The sequence below is a fragment of the Anticarsia gemmatalis genome, chromosome 27, assembly GCF_050436995.1.
Source record: "Anticarsia gemmatalis isolate Benzon Research Colony breed Stoneville strain chromosome 27, ilAntGemm2 primary, whole genome shotgun sequence".
Classification (NCBI taxonomy): Eukaryota; Metazoa; Arthropoda; class Insecta; order Lepidoptera; family Erebidae; genus Anticarsia; species Anticarsia gemmatalis.
In genome coordinates, this window is record NC_134771.1 from 4,513,902 (window position 1) to 4,529,001 (window position 15,100).

Below are 15,100 nucleotides of genomic sequence, written 5' to 3' on the forward strand. Positions count from 1 at the left end.
TTTTAGCAATTAACAAGGAATGCACAATTTATTTAGGTTTTGAATAAGAATACTGTGTATTTCTAAAAAAAATTGCTTTATCAAACAGGTCACCGTCAACTGTATAATCTCCGCTAGCCGTGATACTTGCATATAAAGCTCTCGACTAAGTTGCCGTACTATTTGACCACTAACCATACAAAAACAAAAACCTAAAAGTGAAACAACATCCAGTACTTAAAGGCTTATAAAATGGCTACAAAACTTACTTGGTAGCATTCTTGTTGGCCATGTCGACGTGTCTAAAAGCTGTCCTCATCTGCAGCATGAGGATCATGAGCTTGAGGAGGTCTCTCCACGCTTTCTTCGCGTCCGTGATCGCTGTACCACCTTTTTCTATGCCGAGGTGCGGGTAGGAGTCGTTGCTTCGCTGTTGGAAAAGTAATTAATGACAGCTTCTAATATAATTAGGCAAAACAAAAACCGGCCAGTTCGAGTCGGACTCGCATGACGGGTACCGTACCATTATTTATAATAAGGTCCCTTTTTACTCTCTGGGTAAGGAACCCCAAAAAACGGTCAAAAACAGCAAGCAACAAAATTATCCTGAAGTCTATGAAATAGGCCTTTGGCCAGCAGTCGACGTATGCCACAGACACACACAAAGGGACTAAAATCTTGAATGCTCCACTGTACGTCAAAAATATATAAGCTAATTAAACTATAGTTCATCATCAGATTTAATATTGAAAGGCAGCAACTATGTAACCAAGAAAGCTCATATTAACATGATATAATTATGTGTGTTAGTAGGTATTCTTTAATAGGTACAAGTTTCTAGTAGAGCAGGGAAAGCCTCATTATTTAGCTCTCAAGCCTTGCAGTACTGTAGTTTGGTATCTGCACAAAATATTTTTTTATTTTTATCTAGACAATAAAACTATTATACCTATCTTTTATCAGAGATAGGCTATAAAAATCGACTGTAAATTGAACTAAGGAAGAAAGAAAAACAAAACTTACTTCAACAATATTCAGCTGCAAGATCTTCACACCAGTGACACTCCTTGGAGCCACCTCCACCACAACTGCAGCCTGAAACAAACACCTTATTTACATGCATACATACATACATTATATCACATTTTCTCCCTATAAAAGTAGACATAGACGCAATACAAAACAAGGTTCGGAAAACTTTTAAACTTAAAGTCGTCAAAAACTTCGTTCGCGTGTAAATATTTCCCGAGATAAATGGTATCCTATGTGATTATCTAGGTTACAAACTTGCTTTGTAGGTACTACATTCCATCCAAATCGCTTCAATAGTTTTTACGCGAAAAATTTATAAACATACTAGCTGACCCGCGCAGCTCCGCTCACGCTTTCTTGTTTTTGATTAATATAATGCATTTTCAAAATTATACACCTTTTATACCTTCTCTGAACTTCCACGATTAATTCAAGACCAAAATTAGCCAAATCGGTCCAGCCGTTCGCGAGTTTTAGCGAGACTAACGAACAGCAATTCTATTTTATATATACTTATAGATATCCAGCCTCACAAACTTTATTATTACTATTTTAGCAGGATAAAGAAGGTTTAGCGAGAATTAAAGGAGTAAGCCTTTTATTAGTGAAACACTATTCTAAATATTAGCGTTATAATCCATATAGATACAATAGAAACAAGTACCTATGTGATTCTTAGCAAATTACCTATGTACTCTGATCTACATATTCGAAAGTTCTTCCAATAGCCTCCGTGGCGCAATGGCTAGCGCGTTCGGCTGTTAACCGAAAGGTTGGTGGTTCGAGCCCACCCGGGGGCGAGACAAACGTTTTTATTTTACATCTCAAAATGTGCAATATTTTGTTTATCCAAAAAGTGTGCACTAGGCCCCGGCGAGATTCGAACTCACGATCTCCTGTTTACTAGACAGGCGCTTTAACCAACTAAGCCACGGCGCCTACGATTAAAGTCTTGAATTTCAGTATTATGATTCTTTTGCCGTTATCAAGTATCGGTGCAACATTTCTTTTCTGTAATTTATCTCCATCAGTTATTATATTAACCCCCTTTCAATCTATTAATCAGTTGCGCACACCGGTCGGTAAACGATCTGTGAGTAAAGCAAACCATGGCGCGGTCATTTCATAGATGGGTGACCGCATAGTGGAATTTGAACTGGGCGTCTCCGTGGTTCGGGCACATAAAAAGTTGGTCCCGGTTGTTGTCAATTAAGATAACAGTCGTTAAGCTACATCAAAGGCCTTCGGACGGCTTGAACAACTTTGACACTAGGTTGACCACAAACCATACGATAAGAAGAAGATTATTTTTTACATATCATCCATTTCTCCTAGACTTTGTAGAGACTGTTTCAGGTTTGCATTATTTAATGCCTCCTACATAACTGTTTATACCGGTATTCTATAAAATAAAGGTCTATAATATCTAAAGGTCAGGTGCGTAGTACTCGTAACCGGCGGTCCTGTGTGACAAGATGTATGGATGTGAATGAAGCAAGAGAAGTTTGTAAGGATCGTACCAAGTGACGTTCTTTGGTCTCCCTACCCCTATGAGAAAAAGACATGAATTTATCAATGTGTTCATTGTGTCTCATATTTATGCTATTAATATCATAGGCGCCGTGGCTTAGTTGGTTAAAGCGCCTGTCTAGTAAACAGGAGATCGTGAGTTCGAATCTCGCCGGGGCCTAGTTGACACTTTTTAGTTCTTTAATATTTTGGATGAAAAAGCCAAAAAGAGAATAACCTCGCCCCCGGGTGGGCTCGAACCACCAACCTTTCGGTTAACAGCCGAACGCGCTAGCCATTGCGCCACGGAGGCTATATGGTATCCTTCCCAATATCTGGCTCAGAAATATTCTCCGATTTCAACGAGAACCGCTAATAATAAAAATTTAACCCATTAATGTCCCACTGCGGGGCAAGGGTCTACTCCCGTAATGAGGGAGGGGTTGGGCTTTGAGTCCACCACGCTGGCCAAGTGCGGGTTGGGAACTTTGCATGCCCTCAATAAATGTATCAAAGCAATTTTAGGCATGTAAGGTTTCCTCACGATGTTTTCCTTCACCGTTGGAGCATGTGATAATTATTTCTAATCTATACTAATATAATAAAGCTGAAGAGTTTGTTTGATTGTTTGTTTCTTTGTTTGTTTGTTTGAACGCGCTAATCTCAGGAACTACTGGTCCGATTTGAAAAATTCTTTCAGTGTTAGATAGCCCATTTATCGAGGAAGGCTATAGGCTATAACATCACGCTACGGTCATTAGGAGTTCATCTCTTATGTTACGCAAGCGAAGTTGCGCGGGTCAGCTAGTTTCTAATACACACATAACTTCGAAAACTCATTGGTGTGTTGCCTCGGGTTCGAACCTGCGATCACTTGCGTGGGAGTTACCCCTAATAATAATATAATCTTATATAGTGTGGCCATGTATGAACTGCACGCGATAAGGGTCGTTTAAAAATGCGTGTGTAACATTTGTTGCCTAAGTTTAAGCTACTACGCAAAGAGACAAATTGATTAATCCACGTAGTCGTTAAGTGACATTAATTCAATAATTGCCGAAAGCTAAAACGTCCTTCAGTGTTAAATCTAATTTATAAAATTCTCGCGTCACAGTTTTCGTTACCGTACTCCTCCGAAACGGCTTGACCGATTCTCATGAAACTTTGTGAGCATATTGAGTAGGTCTGTGAATCGGCCAACATCTATTCATATTATATTTCATGCCCCTAAGTGACCCTTTTTTTTTATTTTTATTGTAAAACAACGTTTGCCAGGTCAGCTAGTACTTAAAAAAACTGCTAAAACACACGTAAAAATTACAAACAACCCAAACATAATTATTTTCTAGTAGAAAACTGACCGTCAGAGATCTGCTTGTGTTCAAGGTTTTTCACCCCAATTTCAATCTCGTAGAGGTTCCATCCATACATTCCATCTATGTAAAATTCAGGTTCTAGACTTTGAGACTATCTCATACAGCCTCCGTGGCGCAATGGCTAGCGCGTTCGGCTGTTAACCGAAAGGTTGGTGGTTCGAGCCCACCCGGGGGCGTGACAATATTTTTTTTGGCTTTTTCAACCAAAATATTCCAGAACTAAAAAGAGTGTCCTAGGCCCCGGCGAGATTCGAACTCACGATCTCCTGTTTACTAGACAGGCGCTTTAACCAACTAAGCCACGGCGCCTATGTCTATCAGTATGATAACTGACAACAGTATAAGACATATTACTTCATATCAAAGTTATTATTTTTCTGAATTCAACCTTTATAGGACATTGAGAATAAAATAATATACAGAGTAGTGACGTAGGTTCGATTCCCACGTGAAAAATATTCGTTAAATAGAGCAAATATTTACATTTTGATTATATTTCTAGACTGTGCGGGCTTAGCCCATACTAAAATCACTCTAAAACTATAGGTACAGTCAAAAGCAAAAATACATAAACAAATTATAAACATCATTGGACAACTCACACACGGTCATTTGATTGCAAACTAAGCAGAGCTTGTACTATGGTAACCAAATAACTGATAAACATACTTATATACTTCTAAATACATTACATATGATTATGATTATTATTATTATATAGATAGATTAACTACCAATTAATTTACAGACTGTCAGGTTAAGCGACACTCGCCGAGGTTGGTCAGTGGATTAATAACCATATTATACATCACAGAGTTACTCCGTGTTTCGGAAGGCACGTTAAATTGTGGGTTTCGGCCTTCATTATCGAAGATCTTTGACAGTCGTTAACAGTAGTCGGAAGCTTGAAACTCTTACAAAAAACTATGTTGAAGGCTTCCAGTCTCACCGGATGCAGCTGAATATCAGTTTTTTACATGGAGCGACTGCCTATCTGACCCTCCCAACCCACAAACTATAATATATAGCCTTAAACTTGGAAATGAGTATATTGGGCATATACCTAATAAGCACTAAAATTTATATCTAGATTCTATGTTTGACACATTAATTTGAGAGTCTATCATACAGCCTCCGTGGCGCAATGGCTAGCGCGTTCGGCTGTTAACCGAAAGGTTGGTGGTTCGAGCCCACCCGGGGGCGAGATTATTCTCTTTTTGGCTTCTTCAACCAAAATGTTAAAGTACTAAAAAGTACCAACTAGGCCCCGGCGAGATTCGAACTCACGATCTCCTGTTTACTAGACAGGCGCTTTAACCAACTAAGCCACGGCGCCGATGATACTTTCACGCATATTATGTAGAGTCATACAAAATTACCTTATGTGAATGAGACGTGTGTGTCAAATATACATAAAAAAATAAAATAAATAAATAAATATCATTGGACAACTCACACACGGTCATTTGATTCGAAACTAAGCAGAGCTTGTACTATGGTAACCAAATAACTGATAAACATACTTATATATTTCTAAATACGTACTTTTATAGATAAATTGACATCCAGGCTCAGAACAAATAATTCGTGCTCATCACACAAAGATTTGTCCCGTTGGTATTCGAACCCACCACACGCGGCGCTACGGTTGTCGCGGCGAGGTGACCGCTTAAACCACTGCGCCAAACGTGCAGTTAAATAAATTAAATAACCAATGCATAATAATACGTCTTATATACCCGAAAGTGTAGACAGAGGTGTATGAAATACACTCGCGTTGCGCCATCAACAATGTTAATTCTACATAATAGGGGTACCCTATTGCTAATTACCAGACTGGTTACTAAACTCCGAGATACTATTGAGAATAATACAAGTAGCATAAATAAAAAACAAATAGTAGCACTTTCTGCGGCCAAAACCGATGACGCCCCGGTTAGCCGGTTACAGCTACGGTAAGGAATTGAACCCGAGACCTCTAGATCAGCAGTCAGATATGCGAACCCCAACACAAAGGCATTTCCTGTTTTTCTTTTAACTTAAGAATTTTTTTATTTGATTCTTAAAAAACTTTGTCAGTCATATAAAAAGTTATGCAGTATAAAACTTGTTCAGAAACATTGATTTTCTTGTGTCTCTTTGTCAATTTTGTTATATATTATTTTATATTAAGGAAAAACATTTTTACAACCATAGTTTTATTATTAAAAAGAAGGCATAATAACGGTTTGACTTTTCAGAATCGTAACAAAACTGCCTGTATTCTTTCAGTTCCAACGCAAACTAACAAAGGCACGGGGAAGATACCTACTAAGAAATAAATTAAATCTTAAATCTCTACTATTATTATATAAATGCGAAAGTAACTTGATGACTGCCTCTGTGGCGCTGTGGTTAAGGTCGGGAGGTCTTGGGTTCGATTCCCACACAGAACAATTATTTATGTGATCCACAAATAATTGTTTCGGGTCTAGTTGTACTTTGTGTCCGTCGTTTGTATCTTTGTAAAAGTCCCCGCGACACAAGAGCAATTCTCGGTGCGGGAGTTGACGACCTCCCGACGCAACGGAAGCAACCTAAACCACTGCGCCTCGGAGGCAGTCAAAATACAGGTAGTCATTTATAGTTGTTCTTCCACTAGCAGACTTTAGTGAATAGAAAAGAGTAGTATACGTACAATCAGTTAGCTACTTATCACAATATGGAACCAAGGCGCCGTGGCTTAGTTGGTTAAAGCGCCTGTCTAGTAAACAGGAGATCGTGAGTTCGAATCTCGCCGGGGCCTAAGTGTTACTTTTTGGAAAGGAAAAATATTGTCAGAGTTCTTGTTTTTTCTTTTTTTTGTATATGATTGCATTTTTCTGTATAAAATTTTAATATAGAGCCAATAGCTCTACATTTATGATTATTATGATTTTAAATACTTATGTTACTATCAAGGAACAATTTTGTGTTCATGGACCCTAAAAACCTTATACATTATTTACTGAACTCCATAGTTTGATACAAAAACATAACATTTTGATACACAAATGGGACTCTTAAAATTCTTTTAAAATAAAATAAAGTTATGTTAAAACGAACTTATAGGTTTCTTATAATTTGTAAAGATATATTAAAGGTGTTTTCAATAATTTCCTATGAATCATTTGTATAGCTCATTTAACCCTTAACAGTAATCTATAAAACTTGCACTAGCGCCGTCATTGTATCCATACTAATATAAATGCGAAAGGAACTCTGTCTGTCTGTCTGTCTGTCTGCTACTCAATCACGCCTCAACTACTGAACCAATTTGCATGAAATTTGGTATGGAGATATTTTGATACCCGAGAAAGGACATAGGCTACTTTTTACCCCGAGAAAATGACGCATTTCCCGGGAAAATTCAGGTGGCGAATTAAGTCGCGAATAATCAATATTATAATGACATTAAAATAACAAAATTCCGTTGTCATGGCAACTGTTTTAATGGTGGATATGCCTTAGCGCGACTTCATTATATTAGGAGATATAAATAATTTTGATATATTTTTCGTGAAAAAAAGGCATATTTTATATCATCACGCTACGACCAATACGAGCAGAGTAACAGCAAAAAGTGTTATAAAAACGTGGAATCTGACCCATTCTCCCTTATGTGACGCAAGCGAAGTTGCACGGGTCAGCTAGTAATAGATATTTGACTGCACTACCCGAACGCGGTTCGATTCCCGTTTCATTTTAATCATATTAAAATTATTATCTCTATTATAACTTACAATATTAAAATTATTCAATTAACTATAACATTTTTAATACTAATAATTTTACTACAACAGATATCTTCACGTGAACATACTAAGCTTATATAAAAAAGTGACAACTAGGCCCCGGCGAGATTCGAACTCACGATCTCCTGTTTACTAGACAGGCGCTTTAACCAACTAAGCCACGGCGCCTTCGACCACTGGTGGCTAATCTTACCTTCAAATTCTCTCAATTGTTATATACTTATAAAAAAATACAAATTTAGAAAGTATATTAAGTGGGTCAGATGTTTGTATGACAAGATGTATGGATGTGAATGAAGCAAAAGTAGTTTGTAATGATCATAGCAAGTCAAGCTTTTAAGTCTCTACCTACTACTAGTTGAATAAGGCGTGATGAATCAATGTATATGAAAATTTCGACAGTTGCAAAGTAAAAAACGTATCTGCAACTTTTGGCCTTTCCTGATAATTGCTATAAATTGCTTGATATCTTAAGAAAGTTACCGGCAAATGTCAGAGAATCGGAAAATTCCACTAAATAGGTAGCAAAAGATATTATAGATATCACTTCTAAAACAATCACACAATCCTGTGGGCTAATATTATAAACGTGAGCATATGTATAAATCTTTGTAACTCTTTCACGCACTAAGTTTTACATTGAATTTGATGGAGAGATCGTTTATAACCTGCTTTAACGCATAGGATATTTTTTACCAAAGGTAATCTTGACGGTCGAAGTGATCAATAAAACACTAAACTACTAGCACTAAAAAATTACAAAACAAAGTATTTATTTTGTTTAAAACGAGAATCAAACCTTGCATGTATGATCTTGCAAGTATGAATATATAGAGCAGTTATTTTAAGAATTGGAGTAACCACGAAACGACTGCGTCATAATGGTAGTTTATTTTTAAAACATGAGGAAATAGTGAATGAAGTCACTCGCTAGTAAAAACGCGTAGATTTCTTCTACATTTTCTTAGTAAAACTATTGTTACATTGTCTCTCTTTTTCTAAAATGTTTAATTTTTAGTAGACTACTAACAAACAAATTATAGACATCTCTACCGACTTACTGAAAAATCTTACATAATATTTTAATTTCCATATTTTCTTTTTGTAAAAGGGATGCTGAATTCCTTCTTAAGTATGTGATAATGATAACTAAACATTGAGAGAGTGTGTTTGTGTGATTAATTTCTCGAAAATATCTGAATCTGTGAAAAATATATTCAGCAGTAAAAGACTAATCCGTCTACTACTGGATGCATAGGTAAAGGCACATAGGCATTAATAGTTAGTAAAAAATATTTACTAAGTTATTAAAACACAAAAAATTATTTAAGCCGAATTTAGGTGTTAACATTATTATATAGCACTGTCTTATAATAACATTCATGATAAAAAATGACACTAATAAAAGTAGAATTTTAAGAAATCAAACCCAAGACCCCACGGAAAGCAAATCTCCACTTTTCCAGAACAATTTAATTATTTTAAAAAAGGGTACAGTCGTTAGCGTAATTCTCTAATCAAGGATTTATTTACGCCATTTTTATTAATAAGAAGTAACACAAATAAATTGTGTTTTCTATGAAAAGTAATTAATTTCGTGGTTTTATAAAATGGCTACCTTTATCCGAATTGAAGATTAAAACGGGCTTTTTTAGTTAATTATTATTTTGTTTCTATATTTATTTTGTTTTATAATTCTGTTCTATTTTAGCGATAAAAATAAGAGAATGATTTTGTATGGATATTAGATGTGAATGAAGCGGGAAAGTTTATAGGGATCGTACCAAGTGGTGGTCTTTTGTCCGTGGCTACCCCAATGGGAAAAAGACGCGATTTAATATATTTACATTAACCCATTACTGTCCCACTGCAGGGCAAGGGTCTCCTCCCGACTAGTCCCAACCAAGGGAGGGGTTCGACCTTGACTCCACCACGCTGGCCAAGTGCGGCTTAGTATTTTTTGACTTAATATGTAAGTAAACAAACATAATATAACTACAGATGGAGACTCGTGGCTTGCAAAGCGACAGTAATGGGCAAAATGTATCATTTAAGTACTACCTATAATAAGAGGGCCGTTCTTTGGTCTCTGCCTACTCCTATGGGTAAAAGGCGTGATAATTTGTATGTATGTATGTAAAATAGAAGACATAATCCCGTCAAAATAAACTCAAAAAGTACTGAACAGTTTTAGTGTAATTTTCATTTATAGATGGGGTGACTCATAAGTAATGATTCATAAATGAACTGCGATAGACTAGTTACTTTGTAATTAAGTATTATCTTTATAATTTTGACCTCTATTATATGGTTTATCGTAAAATATAAAATAACATACAGGTTTGGAGAAAATTTACAAAATAATGACATAAGTATGTATACTTCACTTAGGGGCAAATATGGCACAAAAAGCACTAGTTTGCCATATTTATTACTAAACTATATAATATCAAATAATACTAAAGCTTTCTCTTCAAATACATATTAACTGTAAAAAATACTATGATGACAAAAAAAACATCTTATGACCTCATCTAAAAAAAATATATACGTATGTTTTTTTTAAATAGAATATGGTCGCAAATTTCGCCGCTCACATCAACGCCTCCGTGGCGCAATTGGCTAGCGCGTTCGGCTGTTAACCGAAAGGTTGGTGGTTCGAGCCCACCCGGGGGCGTAATCTTTTTACTAAAAAATATTTTATTTTTTTATCAAGATAATTGTAAATAACTCGTATACTTAAGAATTCTTATCTTAAATTATGTAATACATAATTAGGTATGGTAAAAGTTATTATTTTGATAAAATATTTTTATATGATAAGGTACATGAGCAAAATAAATTATATTTTTTATCTCGGTTTTCGCACTGATTTGATATAAATACGTGACGTTTAATACCTGATTAAAAAACATCTACTTTTTAACAACTAGTTTATTCCCGCGGTTGCGCCCACATTTTTGTTAACCAACTTCAAAAGGAGGAGGTTCTCAATTCGACCGTTTTTTTTGTTTTTTTTTTGTTAAACCCAAAGTTACTCACTCTAACACGTATTTTATTATTCAGACAAATTTTATTCAAATCGGTTCAGCTATTTTGATTGTTAAGTAGTATAGTCCAACAAATAAAATTATTGTCACATTTATTATAATATCTATTAAGAAATAATAGTAAAGTCCCTAACCTACACTTGGCCAGCGTGGTGGACTCAAGGCCTAACCCCTCCCTCATTTTGGGAGGAGACCCTTGCCCAGCAGTGGGACAGTAATGGGTAAACATTTTTCCCCGCTATACCCGTTACCGTTACCCGTAAGGAGTGTTATTGGGTATTTCCCGTTTGCAAATGTTATTTATTATATTATAATTTTACCTTACTATTAGGTACGTTTAGTATATACTTAATGACTGTAATATATTATACTCAGTGACGTCATAAAATGAATGTTTAGTGATAATTAATTGCATTTTAGTGACAATTAACACGCAAATCGCCACTACTTTAAAATCTATTATGGGTTGAATTTGTTCAATTCCGTTTTTTCACCACTCAACTGAAGGTTGAATTTATGAATGAATGAATATTTCAATAAAACATCATAAGTAATTTGTCTTGGGTCTATGCCTACCCTTATGAGAAAAATGCGTGATTGTATGTATGTTTGTATTACTGTCCAATTAGAGGTCTACTCCCAGAATGAGAGATGGCTGTATGTATGTGTGTATGTATATATTCACCACAAATTAAATCTCAAATGTAATATAAAACTTATTTATTAGGCAATTTTGAAAAAGTGTTTTTTTGCAATATCGTATCTCCTAAGTATAATATGATAATTATAAATTGTGAAGACGTTATTGATCAGCAAAATCTAACTTCGTGAGTACTTAATTAAATACCTAATAAAGTATTTACGATTTCAACTGTACCTTGTAAAATTTATTTTACTTCGTACACAGGTGTGAAGAAATAAAATCAATTTGTCATAACACTGTACACATTAAATATCAATTAAGTTCTATTGTAGTTTGGTACGGACAAATATTTGAACGTATGTTTTGTAATACAAGACTCATAGCCTCCGTGGCGCAATGGCTAGCGCGTTCGGCTGTTAACCGAAAGGTTGGTGGTTCGAGCCCACCCGGGGGCGACTCCTATCTTTTTACATTATTTATGAGGTAACAAACAGAACAAAAAAAACGTACAGTCAAATTGAGAGCCTCCTCCTTTTTTGAAGTCGGTTAAAAAACATCCAGTTAAATCACTTCCTCTGACTTTTTTTTCTGTATCTTTTTACAGATTACGGTTTTCGTAATCTTAAAAAGCGATAATGCATGTAAGAACATGAGTTATTATAATGAAGCAAAGTAATTTTGTAGGCATCGTAATAAGTAGCGTTCTATGGTCTCTGATTACCCTCCAAAAAATAGCGTGATACTATCTACGTAATAAGAAAAAAGTCTTTATAAAAAGGGAAAGAAACGAACGAACACACACGACAAAAAATACAATATATGACTATTCCAAATACTTTGTACAAAGTTTCCGAAATAAAGAATATTTGAAATTTGAACGTTTATAAAAATACAAATTATTGATCACGCAATTAACGGTATTGTTTCATTAAACATCAATTTAACTCTATTGTTACAAATCGTTAACTAATGTTTGTTTGTTCAGCACGCCCGAAATTTGACAGTATGTTTTAATTTTTTTAATATAGCCTCCGTGGCGCAATGGCTAGCGCGTTCGGCTGTTAACCGAAAGGTTGGTGGTTCGAGCCCACCCGGGGGCGAGACAATATTTTAATTTCATTAAAGAAAATTTTTGTTTTGCAAAAAAGTGACAATTAGGCCCCGGCGAGATTCGAACTCACGATCTCCTGTTTACTAGACAGGCGCTTTAACCAACTAAGCCACGGCGCCTTCGACCACTCATTGTGTAACATAGGTACCTATGTTTTTAACAAAATTACACTAATCGATCTAGTACAGTCGTGTGCAAAAAATATGCATACAATCTTATTAAATTTGTTTAAAAACGGAAATATAAATTGCGCCAAAATATTCTGTAGCTGCAAGATAATTCTGAATTAAATGAATTACAGAAATTTCGTTCGAAAATACACGACATAATGCTGTATGATCGTGGAGTCCTGGGTTTGATAAGGTAATCGGTAAACGATAAGTGAGTCAAGCAACCTATACCACGGACTCTTGATAGATGGGTAAGTTGTGCTTGAACTGAGCGTCCGATACACAAACACAAAATTTATTTATTATATTATAATAGCAAATGTTACTATCTCAAGATGTCTACTGATGCACCAATGAAGGTAAATTTTGACGCATCCAAATATATTTTGCGAGAGCTAGCCTCATCTAAATTAGGGGATATCTACACTTAAACGACATACACCGATCTTATCGGTGATGATTTCAAAAAGTTCAGGTGCGTAGAACTCGTAACCGGCGGTCCTGTACGACAACATGTATGGATGTGAATGAGACAAAATAAGTTTGTTAGGGATCGTACCAAGTAACGTTCTTTAATCTCTGCCCAGGCCAATTTTAAGGGCAAAGATTGGCCCCTATGAGAAAAGAGAGCAATGCTAAGTTGGTATGTATGTAATTTTAAATTAGGCCATGCTATGTGGTCAGTATATTCATCTATAAAAATATATAGCCTCCGTGGCGCAATGGCTAGCGCGTTCGGCTGTTAACCGAAAGGTTGGTGGTTCGAGCCCACCCGGGGGCGTAACACACTTTTTGATATTTAGAAATTTATTATTTATTTGCTTGTGTTCATTTAAAAAAAATCATAACACGATTCAAATTTTCGCACGAACTCGACACCACGCAAAACCAACAACTTGCCCGTACCCGTCGCAGCGAATACTCGATCGAGCCATCAAATATCAATCCAAGTAATCATGGCTCGATCGAGTAAACATTTGTGTGTGTGACACTATCATTACAACACTCACCTCCTTAGCAATGTTCTCAATGACGACGTCATTCAGAGTGGGATAGAAGTATCTCGCTCTGGCCAGCAACATGAACGCCTGGCCGATGTCAGTGGCGTAGTTCACGAATGTCCTGTAAAAGAAAAACCAAACTAAAACTATGTATCTATTTATCGTATGGTTAGTAGTCAACCTAGTGTAAAAGTTAATGCCTGATGACTAATTGTTTTGGCGCAAGTACCGCTACCCGTAGCGGCAGTTATTTATTTTCACTATTAAAAAGAGTTCTAAGGTACTAAGAGTATGCGCGTTAATTCCTGTATACTATTATGTAATAAACATGAGAGCAAAAGTTTAAAGTCAGGTTGCTGAAGTCACCCGAAGGCCTTAGACATGCTTAAACCAGTGGTGTCTTAATCGAGCACAACCGGATCGGAATTAAAACATTGAGTTACCTAGTTTTAACATCACTAAACGGCCACCCGTCTATAGAATATCCGACTTATTGCTTGGCCGTAGGCCCCATGTAATAGGGTATACAATTGATCGATTACTATTGTAGTATACAATTGCCTTATACCGGGCATGTAACAGAAACTATTGAGAACATTCTTCTTGTACGTAAAACCATTTTATCCGATCCAGGACCCTGAATCCGAAACCTATAAACTCTCATATTCATCAGACAATCAAAGAAAACGAAAGCAATCTCCAGAATTAAACACCAAATGAAATAATTACAATTTGACACGTGTTACATATTACACGAACCAGGAAGGCTTTGCGAAGAGCCAATTAATTCCATTCATATAATTGAGTCGCACGTGGAAAGCAAATTACTTATTGATGATGTGTTCTAATTTAAACGACATTTGTTAAGTACGGACCTTTCGCCTACACAGTTTCAGCGTCTATTTCAGTCCCTATTGGTTTAAAAAAAAATGCCCATCACTAATAGTTTTAGTTGGCACCTCCCACTCAAGTGGTCGCAGGTTCAAATCCGAGGTAACACACTCAAGACTTTTCGAAGTTACGTGTGTGTTAGAAATAATTATCACTTGTTCTAACGGTGAAAGAAAACATCATTGTAACTTGCTTTAAAATTTCTTTAGGGTGGGTAAAGTCCCCAACCTGCACTTGGCCAGTGTGGTGGACTCAAGGCCTAACCCCTTTCTCGTTTGGTAGGAGACTCTAGCCCAGCAGTGGGACAGCAATGGGTTTAAAAAATCTGAGTTATCATGCAGCTTTAAAAGAAAAGTGGTGTTTTGTGGCTTTAACCTAAAAGTGAGGCGCCCATAGCCAGTTGCGCTCACCGGTCGGTAAACGATCTGTGGGTTAAGCAACCCTTGGCGCGGTCATTCCATAGATGGGTGACCGCATAGTGGTATTTGAACTGGGCGTCTCCGTGCTTCGGAGGGCACGTTAAACGTCGGTCCCGGTTGTTATCTACTACGATAACAGTCGTTAA

General features: G+C 36.3%; 15 non-coding genes across 15 annotated transcripts; 9 read left to right on the plus strand and 6 right to left on the minus strand.

Annotated features, from left to right (window-relative positions):
- Positions 1–1,738: 1,738 nt before the first annotated feature.
- TRNAN-GUU (transfer RNA asparagine (anticodon GUU)) lies at positions 1,739–1,811 on the plus strand. Its single transcript has one exon. It is a non-coding gene; the product is annotated as a tRNA-Asn (tRNA).
- A 65-nt stretch (positions 1,812–1,876) lies between these two features.
- Positions 1,877–1,950, minus strand: TRNAT-AGU (transfer RNA threonine (anticodon AGU)). Its single transcript has one exon. It is a non-coding gene; the product is annotated as a tRNA-Thr (tRNA).
- A 677-nt stretch (positions 1,951–2,627) lies between these two features.
- Positions 2,628–2,701, plus strand: TRNAT-AGU (transfer RNA threonine (anticodon AGU)). The gene has a single exon. It is a non-coding gene; the product is annotated as a tRNA-Thr (tRNA).
- A 59-nt stretch (positions 2,702–2,760) lies between these two features.
- On the minus strand, positions 2,761–2,833 carry TRNAN-GUU (transfer RNA asparagine (anticodon GUU)). The gene has a single exon. It is a non-coding gene; the product is annotated as a tRNA-Asn (tRNA).
- Positions 2,834–3,999: 1,166 nt separating this feature from the next.
- On the plus strand, positions 4,000–4,072 carry TRNAN-GUU (transfer RNA asparagine (anticodon GUU)). The gene has a single exon. It is a non-coding gene; the product is annotated as a tRNA-Asn (tRNA).
- Positions 4,073–4,131: 59 nt separating this feature from the next.
- Positions 4,132–4,205, minus strand: TRNAT-AGU (transfer RNA threonine (anticodon AGU)). The gene has a single exon. It is a non-coding gene; the product is annotated as a tRNA-Thr (tRNA).
- Positions 4,206–5,026: 821 nt separating this feature from the next.
- Positions 5,027–5,099, plus strand: TRNAN-GUU (transfer RNA asparagine (anticodon GUU)). Its single transcript has one exon. It is a non-coding gene; the product is annotated as a tRNA-Asn (tRNA).
- A 59-nt stretch (positions 5,100–5,158) lies between these two features.
- Positions 5,159–5,232, minus strand: TRNAT-AGU (transfer RNA threonine (anticodon AGU)). The gene has a single exon. It is a non-coding gene; the product is annotated as a tRNA-Thr (tRNA).
- Positions 5,233–6,607: 1,375 nt separating this feature from the next.
- Positions 6,608–6,681, plus strand: TRNAT-AGU (transfer RNA threonine (anticodon AGU)). Its single transcript has one exon. It is a non-coding gene; the product is annotated as a tRNA-Thr (tRNA).
- Positions 6,682–7,763: 1,082 nt separating this feature from the next.
- TRNAT-AGU (transfer RNA threonine (anticodon AGU)) lies at positions 7,764–7,837 on the minus strand. The gene has a single exon. It is a non-coding gene; the product is annotated as a tRNA-Thr (tRNA).
- A 2,435-nt stretch (positions 7,838–10,272) lies between these two features.
- TRNAN-GUU (transfer RNA asparagine (anticodon GUU)) lies at positions 10,273–10,346 on the plus strand. Its single transcript has one exon. It is a non-coding gene; the product is annotated as a tRNA-Asn (tRNA).
- Positions 10,347–11,744: 1,398 nt separating this feature from the next.
- On the plus strand, positions 11,745–11,817 carry TRNAN-GUU (transfer RNA asparagine (anticodon GUU)). Its single transcript has one exon. It is a non-coding gene; the product is annotated as a tRNA-Asn (tRNA).
- Positions 11,818–12,389: 572 nt separating this feature from the next.
- On the plus strand, positions 12,390–12,462 carry TRNAN-GUU (transfer RNA asparagine (anticodon GUU)). Its single transcript has one exon. It is a non-coding gene; the product is annotated as a tRNA-Asn (tRNA).
- Positions 12,463–12,518: 56 nt separating this feature from the next.
- Positions 12,519–12,592, minus strand: TRNAT-AGU (transfer RNA threonine (anticodon AGU)). The gene has a single exon. It is a non-coding gene; the product is annotated as a tRNA-Thr (tRNA).
- Positions 12,593–13,351: 759 nt separating this feature from the next.
- TRNAN-GUU (transfer RNA asparagine (anticodon GUU)) lies at positions 13,352–13,424 on the plus strand. Its single transcript has one exon. It is a non-coding gene; the product is annotated as a tRNA-Asn (tRNA).
- The last annotated feature ends 1,676 nt before the right edge of the window (positions 13,425–15,100 follow it).